The sequence below is a fragment of the Acanthaster planci genome, linkage group LG03 (genome assembly GCF_054643075.1).
Source record: "Acanthaster planci isolate LZ-2023a linkage group LG03, COTS_SCS, whole genome shotgun sequence".
NCBI lineage: Eukaryota > Metazoa > Echinodermata > Asteroidea > Valvatida > Acanthasteridae > Acanthaster > Acanthaster planci.
Genome location: NC_141779.1, coordinates 609,410 through 628,762, shown reverse-complemented (window position 1 = coordinate 628,762; position 19,353 = coordinate 609,410). Strand labels below are relative to the sequence as shown.

The following is a 19,353-nucleotide window of genomic DNA, read 5'->3' as shown; positions in this document are numbered from 1 at the left end:
TCCACCCCAAACTCGCATTCCCTTTTTTTCCATCGGCATCTGGCCCCGTCTGACACGGTTAATCTGGTGAGGCAATTCACTTCCCTTTCTCAGCCCATTCGCATCCCCTTTTTTCACCGGCAACCAGCTCTACCTGACACTGTTAATCCAGCAAGGCAATCCGCATCCCCTTTTTTCACCGGTAACCAGCCCAGTCTGACACGGTCGAACCGGCGAGGCAATTCGCATCCCTTTCTCAGCCCACTCGCATCCCCTTTTTTCACAAGCAACCAACCCTGTCTGACACGGTCAAACCGGCGAGGCAAATCGCATCCCTTTCTCAGCCCACTCGCATCCCCTTTTTTCACCGGCAACCTGCCCCGTCTGACACGGTCAAACCGGCGAGGCAATTTGCATTCCTTTCTCAGCCCAGTCGCATCCCCTTTTTCACCGGCAACCAGCCCAGTCTGACACGGTCAATCCGGCGAGGCAATTCGCATCCCTTTCTCAGCCCATTCGGGTGATACAACAAAGTTCAAAGACGTTTGGCATATTGTAACGAGTTTTGAAACTGATCGATCGATCGCTTTAGATCGAGAACCAATTTGAGAGATTCCCTAATGTTTACAAATTGTCGTTGCGCATCTAATCCTCTAGCCGGGGCTAATACGATGGTTTTGGTCTGTGCTTGCGCTCAACACGTACACATAAGCTCTGATCGATTCATTCACTGCAGTCAAGCCGGCGTTCGTCAAGTGAGTCGTTTTGGTGTGAAATCTTGCCAAGCAAGTTTCCTATCGTCCGATTGTTCGTTGCAAGTCACTGTATAATGGCTTGGGTGTCCTAACGCTCTTGGGGGAACAGGAATGCCAAATCCCATGTAAGTCACATAAAGATATATGTATTTTCCGTGTCCTCCCAAGTCACGTTTGTTGTAATTGCATCCGGGGACTGGTTTGCATCCATTTTCATAATAAAAAGTGGTACCTAATCCATTTGTGGTGGTGTCTCGTGCCTATCTAAACGATCAAGTCGAGTCAACATTAAACAATAAACACCCATCGTTAAACTTTCTAAGATTTCAATTATTGTTCAAAGCGTCAAACAGGTTATCTTTGGGGATGGGTATTTTGCAATCAAACAAGACCTTTCTAACCATGTAATACACATGGAAATTAAACAGAGCTAAAATGTATGAGTTTGAGTCATTGAGTACGTCCCATCCGACACCACAGGCCATAGTGGTACAATATACCCCAAAGTTGAGTTGGTTGTGATAAAACGACATAGGATCGCTAGACCAACGGTGTCCAAAGAAGTCCATTCTAACTCTAGGCACTTTGTAAGCATCTATTAAATTGGGAAACTTGGCAAAAAAGGTGTTGTTTTTGTTAACTTTAATCACGAGTTGACTGTAGTTGATGTCCATGCTTGCTTATTTAAAAAAGGTGTTAATTAAGTTTGATTTATTTATTTATTTTGTTTGGTGTTTTTAAAATTACACATCATGAGTCAGGTTCACACTTAACTGAAAATGAGCAGACGTTTAAATTACAAGACTACATTGATAACTAGCAAGGTAAAAAAGTCATTAGAATTAAGTATCCACCCTGGATATTTTATCATTATTAATTCCACCGAAATTAATTGGCAAACTCAAATAAATCTAGAGATGCTCTTTTAGTTATGGGATTTAATCGTTTAATCATGCAATGGCTACACTCCTGGGAAATATCTAGAGATGTTTTGCAACCTAGAGAGCGTAGTGGCATCGTCATTCTTCTTAGATTTTACAATGTTGATTGGTTTGAATTTGTTTTAAACGTCTTAGCCGGAACAAATTCCTCAAAAGCTGATTGAGAGAATTATGGAAGAGTGGTATCGACCATTGCGTTTGCCCAATTGCCAAGATAGCAAATGTGCAGTCTGATTGCAGTTGCAATATGTCAGGGCATTTCGAACAGTACACATGCAAGAACGGAACCCCGAGTGGTGGGCCAACAATGTACATATAAGTGCTCTCCTGAAGGGCAAAGCACTCAAAGTGTACTGTATTCTTGGCTAAGTTCAGATGAGTCAGCCAAATACTAAATGCTCAAGGAGATGTTACTCAAGCAATTCCACCTAAATGAGCATGCCTTTAGAGAGAAATTTCGGTTGGCAAACCCGAGAAAGACGAAAGTGCGCCACAGTTTGGTCTTGATAACCTACTGATGCGTTGGGTTGCTATGGCCAAAATACATGTGTACTAAGATATACATGTACATGTATGACAGTCTGAAAGATTTACTCTTGCGGGAACAGTTCATGAATTGATGCAGTGATCATTTACATGTAGCTCTTTTCCTATAAGAGCATAAACTGGCTAATGTTATGGAAATGGCCCAATTTGCAGAGCAGTATACGGATGCTCACGGCAGCTTTGCTCCCTTTATTGGGAACAGCAAACTGTACGGCCAATATTCAAATACATGTAGGTGGTTCCAATATGTAGATCAGAAGCAGATGCATAGTGCACTGTTTGCCAAATCATTCACACCTATCACCAACGCCAACACACCACGAGATGTACATGTATCATCAAGTGTTTTGTATGTGGCAAACCGGGTCACATAGCGCGTAACTGCTGCAGTAAGTTTAAAGAAATTGAGAAAGTCGCTATAACATGATAGCTTCAGCAATTACTGGCCTTTTTGAGGCTGAATGTGACATGGAGCAAAACACACAGAAAGCCACGAAATCTAGAGAAAGTGGTCCACCTAGTGCAACAGAAACTGTAGCTTATACATGTATATCGACCTTGCCTGATTTCACGCCACTCATTGAATGTTGTACACAAGAGGGTTACGCAACATTGATGTGCGGATACGGACTCCCTGTAATGAGCGCGGCGTGTAAAAACTCAGATTGTTCTACGATGCCAGTCACAGACGGATTGGGTTAACAACGTCAAATGTTAAGTTAATGTATATGCGACGGCGGCTGTAGCTCAATAGTCATAAAACATGACCTTGTTCCCGATAAACAACTCACTGGTGCCGAAAAGTCGTGTATTCTTGTCGATGTAACTGTTCGCGTATCTCCAGTCGCAAGAATTAAATTAGACTCATTCTATTTCGTTGGCTGGACTGACGCGCTTGGCATGAGACAAACAGTGTACGACGTCATATTAGGTAACATAACAGGTGTCAGATCACCGAATAATCCTGACCTGCTCTGGCAATGTGGTGTCTCTTCAAACACTCAATTTGGAGATAGACCACAGGAGCGTCGATACTATGTCATGTGCAGTAATGACACAAACACAACGAGCTGCGCAGGATAGACCATTAAGGAAACTTAGGGTACCTGAAAGTATTCCAGACATCTCGAAACCTGAAATTATGAGCGAACTACATGTAGCTAATGATCCGTCGTTGGCCCATATACGAGAACTTGCAGAGAAGGGCAATCAGAAATGCAACAAATACGGATCAACTTCCACTTTCTACTGGCTTGACGGTGTGTTGTATAGGAAGTTCGAATCCTCCACTTTCCAATATGGAGATGCGAGTCCTCAACTTGTAGTTCCTTTTAAATATCGAGTCAACGTAATTAACTTTGTAGCTCACGAAATATTGTCGTTCCTACGACATATGTCAATGGACTATTCCAAAGGCAAAGTGACCAAGGTACATGTACCACTGGGAGACATGCCCCTTATAGATATGCCATTTAAACTTGTGGCTGTGGACATTACAGGCCCCCTTCATCCCAAATCTGACAGAGGCGATCGTTTCATATTGACCCTGATTGATTACGCGGCATCCAAAAGCCGTTGCTCTACCTACCAGTAGTATTGAAACTACCAGGGTAGTATATGTACATGTAAATGTATTCACACGAGTCAGCTTCCCAACTGAAATTCTTTCTGATCAGGGATCACAGTTTACATCAGATCTCATGAAAGAAACGAGTAGGCTCTTGTCAATAAAACAGATGATCACTACTCCATTACATCCTTTGTGCAACCGTTTGGTTGAACGCATGAACGGTGTACTTAAACTAATGTTGAAACGGCTTCACGCAGAAAAGCTGCCAATTGGGATCGCTATCCTGGACCTCTCCTCTTTGCATATCATGAAACCCCTCACTCAAGCTTGAAATTTGCACCCTTCAAAGTACTCTACAGTCGCACAGTCCATAGTCCGATAGCTATATTACACGAACTTTGGACGGGTAAAGTTGAAAGTCCCAAAGTTAAAACTACACACCAACATGTTCTCGATCGCTGCGAGCGTCTAGAAAAGACATGGGAAATTGCACAGCAGAATTTGCAAATGTCGGTAGATGTGAACAAACACTGCTACAATGCAAAAAGTTGAGCCCAAAGTTTCAATGGCGGTGGCCTCGTATTACTACTCCTACATACTGACCAAAACTTTGGTGGAAGAGTCCTTTCCCTGTACTAGCCAAAGTCGGAAACATTGATTACCGTATAGATCTTGGCGACGGTACAGTCAAGACCTTCCATACCAACATGCTGAAGTGGTATGTGAGAAGGTTAGTTGAGCATGAAACAAAATGAAAAACAAATGAATGAAAACGTACTTGAACGCATGTGTGTGGGCGTCACTGAAACTGAACAGAAGCCATGAGAGTAGGAACCAAATGCCGAATGGAAGACGGCCAATGAAGATATTATTATGATGTCACCATTGGAAGCTTAAGAAACAGTAGATGATATCAAAATAACTGCCGAGACAGTAGGCCAAAAAAAGAAAAAAAAAACAAGTTCAGTGTTTGTTTTTTCCTCTACAGCCAATAGAAAGTGCTATACACACAACTCAAGGTACATGTACCGGTACACGTACATACAATGTACGTGTACATGTATGTACATGTACATTGATACTCCATTGTACCTTTTTACTGTATTTCTCCTTAAAGTAGGGTTACAATATTGAGTATGGAACAATTCAAGAAAAAACACTGACATTAGACATTGTTATTCTGACATGAAACTAAACCTGAAACCAACCAATATGAAATGAAATTTGACATCCACAGTCATACATGTACATGCAAACTGGTACTTATTTAGAGTCAGAATTTGAAAAGTGGTAAATATAAAGTTGAAAAATAGTTGAATATTTTCAAAATTAAAAAGAAACTAATTCATTTGGCTTCCCTTTGGTCAGATATAAGTACATGTACATGGTGTGAATTTGAATTCAGTGAGTAAGCAACAAATAAACGTGGCTGTGCACATGCACATGTATGCAAGCATGTACATGTATTACAGCGACATAAAACTTTCTTGAGACAAGACGAAAATGGCCTGAGAGAAACTCACCTCTTTACTGCCTTAATGAATTTCCTGCTCCGTCGGTCAACTGTTCATCAGCACACCCCATCAACTTGAATGGTGTCCTTTAGTGACCACCAGATGAGTGACAAAGTGGAATGGCTGGGCGTGGTCTATCTGCTGGCTCCGTCCCAAGACAGCACAATGGAGTCAGTAAACCAGCGTTCTCACCGCAGTGCCTGAAAAGAAACAAAAGAAAAAAACAACTTTGATCACCTGATTGTGGATAATTTCCACACACATGTACATGTACCCTGTATTCAACAAAAAGGCTTATATATCGGTATCTCCTTACTTCTCCAGAAACCCAACATTTCAGTCAGGAAGTTTATTAAAGGAAAAACCAGTTATTTCCAAATATAAAACTTTATCAAAGTCATCAAAAGAACACACCCATTTATGATGAATATATACCAAAGAAAGTGTGAGTGACCGGGTATGAATTAGAACATATTTGTTTTCTTTGAGCATAAAAGGTGGAATGTACAGCTGTGAATGGTTGGAGAAATGTGTAGTGGAAGTTTCAGTGATGCATGTAGCATACTCTTGTGGGGGTGCATAGGGTATAGGAGATTCACTTCACACTGGTCTGGCACAGGCTAGACACACTTTATCTTTATATAAGGATTGAATCCTTTTACTTCCATTGTCGCTGTTTCACCCGAATTTTATTCACGAATATACTAAGCAATATTTATTATTTTCTAAGCAAGTCAAAGACTTGGTTTAAACTGAAGGAGACCAGTTAGGTGCTGACAACCCCTCCCTGTCGGTCGAAAAAGCAACACTGTCCAGTACCATCAACAAGAGACAGAAGTTGATTCATGTGGCTGATTCCAGCATGTACGGTTGGGCCATGGTTACGGAGTATGAGGAGCATCAACTGGCTGCACACCAAGATGATGACAAGATAACCCTTGCAGAAAATCAAGCCGCCAGAAAGATTAAGCAGAAGAGAGCAGCAGTTAAGCAGGCTAAGAGGCTAAGAGCTCTTATGAATGTGCTGCTTCTACTTTTCATCACTTTGAGCAGTCCCAATGTTACAGTGCTCAGGTCAACATGCCTCAGGGTTTTGGAGGAGCGTGTTTCATGTGCGGGAGCTTCTCTAATTGGAAGGCCACCTGTCCCAAGTACAAAGACCAAAGTAGATGTTCAAGCTCAAAACAGTAAGGTTAAGTGCAATTCCGATGTTGAGTTGTATTCTGATTCTATTCAATTTGATGTTGTTGACAGTTGCAATGAATATGAAGAAAACCCAGGCATCAATCTTTTCCAAAAGGGTTGATGGTTATCTTAAAAAGCAAAAGGCCTTTTAGGATCTAATACACCCACCAGAATTTCTTTCCAATGTAGTGAACAAAGGTTATGTTTCCCAATAATAATAAAACTGCAATTGTGTTTCAGAGGCATTTTCTGAGTTTAATATCAGTAGGTACCACAAAAGTGTTTCAGAGTAAGCTCAGAGTTGTGAATCCACTGACAGTACATATATCTATCCAGACCAATAGCAAGAAACAGTTCATCCTAGGCTTTAGAATGGTCAATAATATACTGCACTTTTCTTCCTTGAGAAAGGTGGGCGCATGTTCACATAAGAATTAAAATCGGGCTACCACCATGTAAATATTTGTCGATCCCATCGAGAATTTCTTGGTTTTGCTTGGAAAATAGCAAATTGTTACCTTTCTAGCGATTTCGGCAGTGGCCATTTGATCTATCAGGTGCATCTTATATTTTCATCAAAGTAATTTGCCCGCAAGTTAAGAAGTGAAAGGGTGAAGGAAATTCAATCATAGTTTTTCTTGACAATGGGCTTGGGTTTGTATCTAGCGGCAAAGAGCGCAAGAACACACACACACAGGTTCCCTCAGATATCATCCGGTCTAGATTTGTTCCCAATGTTAAGAGAAGTATTTGGGATCCAGCAGACAATTAGAATGGCTTGGATATGACATCAATCTCAGTTTAGGTACCATCAGAATTCCCTACAGGATAATTGCTGCTATAAAACAAGGTATAGTGTAATCTAAAGCAAGTAACAAGGGCTATAGTGGCTATGTGGTAGAGTAACGTTGAGTAATGATAAGGCCCAGGGATCTTGGGACAGTAGTCAGTCTAGGAAGAGTTCCACATGGAAAGAACGCAAAGCAGTTGACTCAGTTCTCAAGTCGTTTGTGTGTAAACTGTCCAACTGCTGGACTACCTGGTTTACAGATAACCAAGCAATTGTGCGAATAGCAGCACATGGAAGTATGAACCCTGAACTTCAGGAGATAGGCCTGAGCATTTTGGAGTACTAATATTCGCATAGATATGGAGTGGATTTCAAGGTCCCCAAACCAAAAAGCTGATATGCCTAGTAGGCGAATGGATCAGGACAACTGGGGTATATCTGATCAAGTACTGTATTCTCATGTTTTTGGAGGCCTCATACAATTTACAGATTTGCCACTTATTACAATAAAAAAAGTCGCAAGGTTTAATTCTAGATACCATAATCCAGGTTGTGAAACAGTAGATGCTTTCACTGTAGACTGGAAAAAAGAAAACAATTGGGTTGTACCCCCAATCGCCTTGACACCCAGAGTTATCAAGCACATGGAAAGTACCAAGGCAGTTGGCACTTTGATTAACCCATGCTGGTTTTGGCACCATACTGGCCGATCTTATTCCCAGATGGTTATAATCTCGGGAAACCAGTACAACTAGCATATGAAATTCCTAGAAACTGGCAGATATTTGTCCCCGGAAGACGTGGCAATGTTAAGTTTAAAGAGAATATTACTCAAAGTGAAATACTTGCATTAGGGTTAGATTTCTCATATGTCTAAATTAAAAATAGTACTAATGACAGTTTTGTAGTCTCTGTGCAGATCATGACAGTTTTGTTGTCTCTGTGCAGATCATGACAGTTCTGTTGTCTCTGTGCGGATCATGACAGTTTTGTTGTCTCTGTGCAGATCATGACAGTTTTGTTGTCTCTGTGCGGATCATGACAGTTTTGTTGTCTCTGTGCAGATCATATTCAGCAATGATATTTGGGCTTCAAGTATGGAAGAGGAATCACCAGAATGGAGGCATTCAGCAGCTCAGCTTCTGAGTGTAATGCTGGACTTACATGTAAGGGAGGAAAGGGAAGCTGTACTTGGGAGCTTTCTTACAGTGGTCAGATTGGGCTAGGGGAATAGAAAAAGCACATACACGCAGACCCCTTTGATTATTTAACGCATTTAAGTAAAAAGTGTAATTCCCCCGCACTATTTATTAAAGAGGTTAAACATCCATATCTTGAGCACACAAAATGGCTGGAATTGAAGATCCCACGGTCTTTTCACTCGTAAAGTTTACTCTAGAAGGTCTAGAAAAGGCTGGTACCTAGCTTCAATTATGAAGGAATGATAGATTCTTACTTGTATAATGCAAACAAAGAGGCAGATCTTATGACCTTGAGATCAGTTACAATGTGTCTTTCCGCATACACAGGTTTTTTTTGCTTTCTCACATTTCGGTGGTGGTCAGACTTTGTTAACTCTAAGGTTCCCTCAGGTTTCCACACCACGCACTTTCTCACAAACCTTGAGTGTTCCTACTCGTTCAACACAGTCCCGACATAATATTTAAATTGCTGCATTTTCTGTGTAAAGTGGCCCCATCGGTTGTTCATGGTCATAATCATAAATTAACCATATCCTCATCAATATTAGTCTGCAACAATGGGTTCTAGTCCATTAGTTTGTACCAGACATGAAGGTATTCTTGTATGCTACGCTTACGTGACATACTTCGCCATGGCATACGTCACAATCTGCCTCTCTCTAGCAGTTTGTTCTATCAGAACGTAAGTTTACTTTCTTCCTCAACGTTTTACGACTTTTATCGTTAATTTATCGCTATGCACAGTTCTGGCCTGCTCACATTGACAGATTTGTTGTAGTATGTGTGGGCCAAGTGTGGGCTCCAAGTCAGTTCATAAATTTGTCATTTGGATTGATTTTATTTGTCGCATTGTCATGAAAGTTTTGTGGAAAGTTTGGCAATGTGACTTGTACACACGCACAAAGCACAACGACTGTTTTATGTTTGGACTCAATGACTATTACATACATGTATACTGAATTGTTTTATTGTCTGGTCTTTACACAGCTCAACTCTGTAGAGCGAGCAGGTTGCACCAGGCCCTTTTATCCTTTAGCCTATCCTTTAATATTTCCAAATAGGTCACTTGGGAGACATTTTGTGGTAAATTTTTCAACATTAGGGAGACATCGGTCATTAGGGAGACATTTCAATGGTGAAGAGGTCATTAGTCCCAATGTGGACCACCAACACATCAGGTGCAGGTGTGTTGAAGCTGGGCCCTGACATATGGAAGGATTGAGGATATTCTGGCTCCCTGGATGCCCAGCCATGTGAGGATTCCAAGAGAAGGTATGTGACCCATGTGTTCTGCTGCCCGGTAGACAATACTGTCCCCAAAACCCAAACAAAAAACAAAACCAAAGGAACAGAGGAGCAGACGTCCTACTCGGAGGAGTATAAGTGAGTGTGGGGGTTAAGGTTTGGGTTTTCCTGTGCCCCGCTTGGTCCTCCCGATGCTTCCTTTTCTTTCCTCGGCCTCCCATGTTAACACAGCCGTGGAGGTGTCAAATTCCTCCCCCACATTTAGTGTGGAACGGATCGGAACCGGTAGGGAGTGTACCACTGTCGAGATAATTTCCATACGAAACTTCTTTGGACGTATGAATTTGTTCAATGACTTCAGGATGTAGTATCGCCTTGGACGGCGTGGTGCTTGTAAACTCGAGAGAATATCCAAGGGCGAGAGTTGAAAGGACCCAGCTGTCCGAAGTGATGTTTCTCCAGAACCCTGTGAACAGTTGAAGGTGGCGCCAACGGGCTAAGAAACGGCGGTCACTGAAGGCAAAATGAAGCAGTCATCTGCGACGTCCCCCGAACGAACGGGGAGCGCGCGATGAATTCCTGCGGCGCTGAAAGGTTTGACTCACCTTGGGAATGACGCGAGATGAGGCCCGGCATTGGTTTGATCATTGAAGAGGCCAGCGAAAAGGCGATGCATCGAAAAAGTCTGGCTTGAAGTGGACCCAACTTGGCTGGCATTACGTTGCTGAGTTTGCTGCAAAATCAAAGACGGTGGTTCGCGGAAGGATATTTTCTTAGTCGCATCGATGCAGCGGCGTTGGATCTTTTCGTTGAAGTTGAAGAGCAAACTGTTCGAATGTACTATTCAGTCCTTTGTCAAGGCCACGAAGTGCTAGAGTTGCAAAATCTGGAGAGACCGGGGAATCTTTTTTCGCAAGCAGGGGCAATGTATTCCGACAAAAAGAGAAGAAAGGCCGTGCAGCGAAGCCTGAAGCGGGAAGCTTTGTCGAGCTTTGTGAACGTGGATTCCAGCAGGGACTTGTCTTTATCCTGGTATGTGCATAAGCAGACGGTTTTCCCGAATCAGCAGAGATTTTGTCTTTGGCTGCGTCAAGAAGGTCTGGAAATCACAGGAAATTGTTGAATTCTTCAAGGGAAATGATAAAATGCTGTCGCTCGTTTAGGAAGGGCACACCATTGCTTTGACTTAACAAGGGACTTGAAGATTTCTACAAATGAGCGGTCAAGCAGGAATTCAGGAAAAATAGGTCCCATAGACTACATTTGAGCTGCATGGTGTTTGAACAAGCCCTGGCTAGAGTCGTCTTTGGGCGGAGGGGCTGATGGCAGGCCGAGCACTTGAATCATGTCCTGCTGAAGGAGCCAGAGGCGGCCCTCAGACAGAGTGAGGGTATTGACGGAGCTAACTTCATCCTCGTCCGAAGAAAAATGCTGGTTGCGCAGCCAGAGACAGAGCCATACCTCGCTCTGAGGCGCGGTGCCCTCATGGGGGGCGGCCCCACTCTGACAGCTCGGCAACGCCCTGCTGTTGCGAGTCTGGTGTAGAACCCCGTCCCGTGTCATGTTGACTTGCAGCCGCAGGAGGTGGAAGGGTCTGGTCTGCCAGGAACGGGTCCAGAGCGATGGAAGCTGGTGGTGGTCTGTCATCTACATGTACACGACGAGCGATAGAAGTCAGGGCTTCATTAATGGATAGAAAGGCCGACATCCACTGCTCAGAATTAGGCCCCTGATCAGAGTGGTGTCTCTTCTTAGATTTCAAGAACTCCATGAAGAGGGGGAATGTTTGAATTTCCCGGTAGCAGGTGACCCGACAACAGAGTTAGTAGACGGGGCGGTGGGTGGTGGAACGCCTGGGAGCATTCCCGGTCGAAGTCAGCGGGAACTGTAGAGTTTCGGGTGGGAGGACCAGGAGAGATGAGGTCCGATAACCTGGTGATGCCCAGTTGAAAGTCCAAGCCTGGAATGGGCTTCGGCGGTTTGAAGCCCCGGCGGTGTAAAAGCCCAAGAGACTCCGCGGAGCCCGACAAAGAATTGCGCGGCTGCGGGGTTTTCTTGACTCAGTGGTGCACTAGGCAGGGCGGGTCCCGGCATTTGCAGGGATCCCAACCCGGTGGCTTCGATACCTGGACTGGAAGGAGTATGCCCGGAAACCGCTGGAGAAGTAGTCTTCTTGGATGATGTTGAACGGCGGGTGTTCTTCGGAGTCGCCAGGGGGAGTGCTGGCTGGAACCCCGCATGGGTTCCTCTGGGCCATGGCGGTCGGAGGTCGTGGCATATGATGATGATAAGGCGGGCCCGTAAGATGTTCACTTGGGGTACTCCCTCGAGAGTCCCGGCTGGCTCACTAGGCCAGCAATTGACCAAAGAGACAGGGTCTTTGCCAGATCCTGGCAGTGTCCCTGCTTGGGTCTCGAAAATCAAAGATGCCTCGAAAGACACGTCCGTTACGTTACGGCGCTGAGAAAAGAAGGACAATCATGGCGGCGAAGCCACGTTGCATGAAATCCTTTCAGCAAACAACAACAGGTGCCTGGGAAATTTGCATATGTAGTGACTGTTTGGGTAGGTAGAGTGCGGTAGACTGGCAAACATAACAGGTACAAACCAGCCCGCATTTTTCGACTTCTAACTCTATACGCTCGGCGATGAAGGAGAAGTGTGACGTCAGCCAGCGTGACGTACGCAGCATCTGATTGGTTGGGGTAGCTGCCACTGCTGGGAATGAGCCAAATGCCGCACGCGTAGCACATTGCAGGTCCGCTGGTATCATAAACACTCTAACCTCCCCCTTGCCCAAAGGGGGCTCTTGGGAACCGTATTAATTTCAAAATCTGTTATTTTTATGCAGGCTACAGATGGCAACTGGACACATCAATTTCACACCAAGAAATAGACTGACATGTCATGATAAAAAGTCACTTTTTTGAGAAAGTTTGCTGGAAATGAAGGGACAGGCTCTCTGACCTGCAGTTTACACACATGTACCTGTAGATGTTTCAGTTGTCAGACAAATTTCATTACCAGAGATCATCTGCATGTTTTCTTTAAACACTTGAGAAGCACTGGCCTTCACAATGCAACATACCAGAACAAAAAGCATTGTCCAAGCAGTGTCTGTTCCCTGCCTAGATATATTACTGGTACGTTACTATTGTAAGCAGGTCAGAACTGAATCTGAATCAGGAGGGTCACTGAGCTTGCCAGAGTTTGTTTGCCGGCAAACCACTACTTTTGCAAGAAAGTGAAATCCATGAATGCTACAAAGCAGGATTGGCTACTTATTTGATTCAAATAATAATAATAATTTTAAACATCAATTTTTTTTACTTAAATCAAATTTTCATTTTCTTTTACTTACAAATTTTGGGTATGCCTCAATATTTTCAGAAATTATCCCGCAAACCCTTAGCCATCAACCAGGAGCTTTCTATACCAAATAACTGATAAAATAATTCAGTATTTAGAAATTTCCAGAAAACAATTCTCAAAAATTAGTAATGATATGCACCTTTGACCAAAAAACATTGCTGCATATGATGTCACCCGGGAGGAAATTGCCGTTATGTACTTTACAATTAAAATTTTCTCAGAGAAAGTGCTTTTAGTACAAGTCATAGCAAAATCCCCAGCAGTAAGTACAAAGTTTCTGGGAATCCCAGGATCAGCAATGACAGTACCCGGTATCTCAGTACACTATTGAAGACAACCCATGCAAGGCAGAAAAAAAAATAATTCCATTGGGTGCCACTTTGAGAAAACAGCATCAAAAAACAGTGAGAGATGTACATTGTTAAACATTTGGACATGAGTTGCAGGGATTGGTGATGTGAATCCTTCTGGGAGACGACATATGGTCTCACCACAATCAGACATAAATACTGGATGCTCCAGAGTGCGTGGCAAATGTTTAATCTGTCACCCATTCACAACCCTTCCTCTACTTTGTGATCCTTTTGGCGAGATACATGTATCTCAAAATCAGGAGGTACCTGTACATGTATTAATAATATCGACATTCCCACTTTCTAAGCCCATTTTGGACTAGATTTGGCTCAAAATGGATGATGAAATGGAATCAGAAACCTCATGGGACCAACCGACACGGTCTAAACCAATATCCCATAATGACCCTCTCAATAATAATGATCAACCTAGATCACCACTAGACAGATTCATTAGTCAAGCTCAGAATGAATCACAACCTCAAACTAAAAACCATAAATGACCAAAACACATCATACAGTGATGTCTACATAGATTCAGACCTCCACAAAACTCCCAACCTACCTGTGCATGTACACACATGTACATGTATGTCACTTTACCCAGAGCCAAAATACCAAGAGGCAACCTATCAGTACACTAGTCATCATCAATTTCCTAGATGTCAAACTTGCTAAAGGGCAGTTCCACGGAAACATCACCCTCTGGGCCAAAATTTCAAACTGGTCCAAATGTGACAAATTACATCAATTTGAAGCTTATGGTGTATACTTTCATGAAACATACTTCATTTCTAACAACATTTAAGAATTTGGTTTTTATATGATAGTACTGAAAAATTGGTTTTAAATACCGAGAAATTGGGGAAAATACATCTACATGTATTTCCCCTCTGAAAGATTTTCTGTTTTTTAGCCTGATAATTTTTTGTTCAAGTTTTGTTACAGTTTGAAGAGTGCCTCAATAAGTAAACAATGACAGAAATGAATTTTCGTTTTCCTTTTGAAATTCTATGTAATGTCTTATTTTATAACACTTACTTTTCTTATGTACGTCCGACACCAAAATGACATCGTTTTTTATCCCCTCAGTGCACCCTTTAGCAAAAGACTGCCAAATTTACAATACAAATCACAATGAGTTCTTTCTTTCTAGATATCAGCTTAACTCACTAAATTATTTTTTCAAATATTCAAAAATTGTGGAATCAGATGTGTATGTCCGACACCCTAAATGTCCGACACTGTCAGAACCATGCATTGCTGGCAATGCAATGCTTTTACACTGTACAGAAACCACTACCACCACATTTGCATAGATGGAAATGAGGCCCCAACATTTTGTGAAAGTACTAAATATATGTAGGCTTCGCTTTTGTTTTTTACTAATTTGCATAGATTTGACTATTTGGACATACACATCCTAATAAGGTTATGATTAGGGCCCAAAGCCATTCCACATGTGTCATGTACATGTATAGACACACATGTGCTTTGCATGTATTCAGAAGTAAGTCATGTCAATGTGAGCTTTGCTGAAGACAAGTAAAGTTCTAAGTGTTGTGTACATGAACATGCAATCCACATCAAGAAAGAAGAATTGTCAAAGACTAAACAAAGGCGTGTTTTTTATACCTTTGTTCAAGGTACATGTAAAATCAATTGGTTTCACTTGGTGTTGCTTGAGGAATTAAAGGGGGTGTTCCACTTGTATATGCTTTCCATGACATATACATGTACAGTATCTATCATGAAACATACAATGTAAGACTGTAGTTTTAAAAGCATTACGCCATTAGTCTTAAATTTCAGTGAAAAGGATAATCTCTTAGCCTAATTGCTAGCCCATTCCTTTGATTTTGTAATCATCTAAAAGGGTATATAAACATCTACTCATTTAGCTTCTTTTTGGATTTTACATGTGTACTATAACCTGTGAAGTGTGAACTGGAAATCTTTAAAATTGCAGCTTAGTCCACACACAGCATTTGTCATACAAAAATGTTTAATTTCATGTTCCAAGCACGGACGTGTATAATAAAATCTGGACTCGCAATGCCCTTAATCAGCTTATAGAGTCATTGAATCCACTCGCAGCCATTTTACCGAGCCGAATACAAAGCTTTCCTGGTAATGCCCGCCTTTGTTCTTCCTGACGTCAATAGTAGGGAGCCAACCCACGCCTTTGTATTCGGCTCGGTAAAATGGCCGCTGGTTGGCTTCTTTTTCATACAAAGGCGTTGCAAGTCCAGGTTTTTTTATATACGTCCGTGGTTCCAAGACCAAAAGACTTTACAGGTACATGTATGCAATTGTCTTTTAATTTGATTTATTTACCTAAAGGATTGTTAACTGTACAAAACTCTTTTTTTAGTTTAAATGTTTGACAGTATATGACTTGTTTGAATTTGCATAAATACTCCTAGACAATATTTTCCTTCATACTGTTTCACTGAATGTCCCATCATCCAATTCCTTTCCAGTTGCTTTTGATGGTTTTTGTATGGCTTGGCATTTTTTTTGGTTCGGAAAGTTTACTAAAGCCTTCATGAAGGTAGAAAAATGAGACAAGCTTGGGTTTGAACTGATCACCTTCTATCCTGAAAAGTAAGCTTGGACGCGTACGTCCGACACCAAAAAATGTACGTTCGACACCAATATAATAAATGCTTTATCTGAAAGTCACAACAAGATAAAAATGTGTCTTGCCTTGAAGTCTATTAACAAGGGTCTGCTAAAACTAAACACAGGAAAACTACTTCTTCAGGTCCTAGCAATTCACAGAGTTTGTGAGACAAAAATCGAAACTCAAAAAATTTACTTTCTCTGAGTGTGTGTTGATGTCCAACCAAACCCTGGTCCAGACGCTCAGGCACAAGATTGTCAACCTGTCCGTTATTATACTCCGAGTCACCTCTACCAGATCAAGGAACAGCGCGATAAATTTAGAGTCATCCCAGACGTATGGTACCGTATCAAGGACCTTGGCATCAATTCAAAACTCAGTACTCATAGAAGTAAACAAGCTGGTCTCAGGAAACAAAAACTTCAACTTTCGAATGATAAGTCTATGATCCTCCGTGACAAGCAACCAATTCCTGTTATTGTATGACCAAGATTTGAAAAAACAGTCAACTTTCGTGGTCGTGAGTATTTAACTCAGCTGAGATCTGATCGTAAAGTTGACTCAAGACAATATCATTTGCCTAGATTCCTATTATCAAATATAAGATCACTGACTGCTAATTTTGATGAACTCAAAATTTATGTGGACACTAACAAAGTTGATGTTATAGGAATAAATGAAACTTGGCTGTCTCCTGATACCCCAAATCAATTGTATACCTTACAAAACTTTTCTATGTTATCGAGGCCAAGGTGTGATGGTCGCTCAGGTGGTGGGTTAGCATTGTACGCTAAACATCTTTCCAAGCCAAATTGTTGTCAGTACAGATTCCTAATGGAGTGGAGATCCTATGGTCAACAATGAAATCACCACGACTGCCTCGCAAAATTCTATGTTTGATAGTCTGTATTACATACTATTCTCCTCGGAAAAATAATGCACAAGAATATATCAATGATATTGCTTCTACTATTGAGTCTCTTTAGTTGCAATATCCGGATGCTGGTATTTCTATAGCAGTAGATTTCAACGATTTAAATATTCAGTCAAATCTGGATCATAATGATTTTGCACAATTGGGGTGGTAACATACATGTACATGTACATGTATTGGATAAGATCATTATGCCAATTTGTACACCGATATTGACGTCCATGCTCCACTTGGTACAAGCGACCACAACTGCATACTTTGGGTCCCCAATCAGGATACCCATTGTACACAACGTAATGTTACAAACAAAACTTTCCGCCCTTTCAAGGAAAGTGGGTTGAGGCACTTTGGAAATTGGATAACCCATCATACATGGTGTTTTCAATTGGATGATCCTTCTAAGCAGTGTAGCATGTTACAAAATTCAGTCAAGGAAAAACTTAATACTTGCTTGCCAACAAAAACGATCCGCCTGCATAGAACTGATAAACCTTGGATTTCCTCCCATACTAAAGCTTGTATGTGCCAGAGACAATGAGCTTTCAGAAATGGGAATCTTGTTTTATGACGCCGTCTTCAAAATAAAACAATACATAGCATTTCTAACGCTAAGGTGACCTACTTTATTACCAACGTTCGTAATTTAAAAACGACCAATCCCAGAGCATGGTATAATCAGATTAAAATATTGACTGGTTGTGAGCAAGGTCCTGACCGGATCGTGATCCCTGGTATGGAATTTGGGGACACCCAACATCATTTTCGTTTGGTTGCCGATAGGATTAATGAATATTTTTGTTCGGTGGCTTCAGATTTACCTTACCTTGACCAGCGTGCATGTACTTTACCAATGTTCCTTCCAATAAATCAGGATGACTTGCCAGAGATCCAACCTCACCAGGTATTTTGATCACTTAAACTTGGTAATTAAGGCCGGTGTCTCTGATGATTTACCAGTGCGTATTATACAAGAATTCCCATATGAGTTGTGCTATCTGTTAACTCATATTTTGCTCAAGTGCCAAATTAGTGGTTATGTTCTGAGACTGTGCCAATCCCTAAGTCGCATCCTGCAACCTTAGAGAACTTACGACCTATTGCACTGACTAGCCACTTTGCGAAAATTGCGGAATCATTTATTGCGAAGTGGCTTTTGGAAGACATAGAAATGAGTATTGACCCAAACCAATATGGGAACTGCCAAGGATTGTCGACTGCACATTACCTTATTGGCTTACTTCATGAAATTTATACAAATGCAGAAAATCCTAAGGCAACGTCTACCATGGTCTTAACAGATTTCTCGAAGGCGTTTGATCGCATGGACCATAATATTATAGCTTAAAAAATTATTTCAACACAATGTAAGGCCTACTATTATCAGTTGGATTTTGATTTTTTTGGATTGTTGTCGTCGTCAGTGTGTTAAATATTTTGGGACTACCAGTAGGTCTGAATGGAGTACAGTTCATGCTGGGGTACCTCAGGGTACCAAACTAGGGCCTATCCTATTTTCAATAATGATTAATGATGCATGTACCGATTCATCAATATATGTCTTCAAGTAAGTAGATGACTTAACCTTGGTAGATTGTTGGAGTCCCACATGACCATCTGTTATTCAAGATGTATTTTAGGATTTTTGGGATTGGTCTGATACCAATAATATGAGGTTAAACACACACAAATGCTATAAAATGACAGTTTCCTTTTCGAAACAACCACGTTTATCAGTACCAATTTTAATTGGAGTTGATCAATTGAAGGAAGTTACTACTGCTGGATCCTCGGAATTATAGTCCAATGTGACTTAAAAAAGGATGCACATGTTAATGAAATGATTAAGAAATGTAATGATAAATTATACATGTACATGCTAAGATGTCTTCAGCATTTTGATTTACCGGTGGCAGGCCTCATTACTATCTATAAGGGTTATATTCCGCCAGTATTAGAATATGGTACCATTATTTTTAATGGAAACCTGTCAAAAGTCCATGTAAATAGGATTGAATTTATCCAAAAGAGGGCTTGTCGAATTATATTGGGGTGTTATTATTTTTCATACGATCCAGCTTACAGTCACTACAAAATATAAGGGATAAAGTGTGTACAGATTTTACACTGTCTTTGGAGAAAAGTGCAATTGGGACTAAATGGCTTTGTACATGTACAAAACAACCAATATCTTATGATCTGAGGAATACTGAGAAATATGTACAATACAGTTGTAAAACTAAATGATTTTAAAATAGTGCAATACCTTCTATGATAAAAATTTTAAAATCAGTTACTTTTTCTTAATATCAGTATTTGTGTTTTACGATTTAAGGTTTAATTT

The 19,353-nt window shown here is 41.3% G+C and overlaps 1 protein-coding gene and 1 long non-coding RNA gene across 7 annotated transcripts in view; one reads left to right on the top strand and one right to left on the bottom strand.

Moving 5' to 3' along the window:
- The window catches only part of LOC110988129 (uncharacterized), a 498,416-nt gene that overhangs the window by 42,197 nt on the left and 436,866 nt on the right, over nucleotides 1–19,353 (bottom strand). For 4 of the 6 annotated variants that reach the window (XR_015424931.1, XR_015424930.1, XR_015424932.1 and 1 more), the window contains one exon: nucleotides 5,315–5,505. The exons of 1 other annotated variant lie outside the window; for it this stretch is intronic. The gene's annotated coding sequence lies outside the window, so the exon portion shown is untranslated. Of the gene's footprint in view, nucleotides 1–4,883; nucleotides 4,905–5,314; nucleotides 5,506–19,353 lie in introns of those variants that run through there. One more of the 6 variants, XM_087135116.1, reaches the window with a different exon arrangement.
- Nucleotides 1–19,353, top strand: part of LOC147799529 (uncharacterized) — a 278,554-nt gene that overhangs the window by 176,755 nt on the left and 82,446 nt on the right. The gene's annotated exons all lie outside the window — the stretch shown is intronic.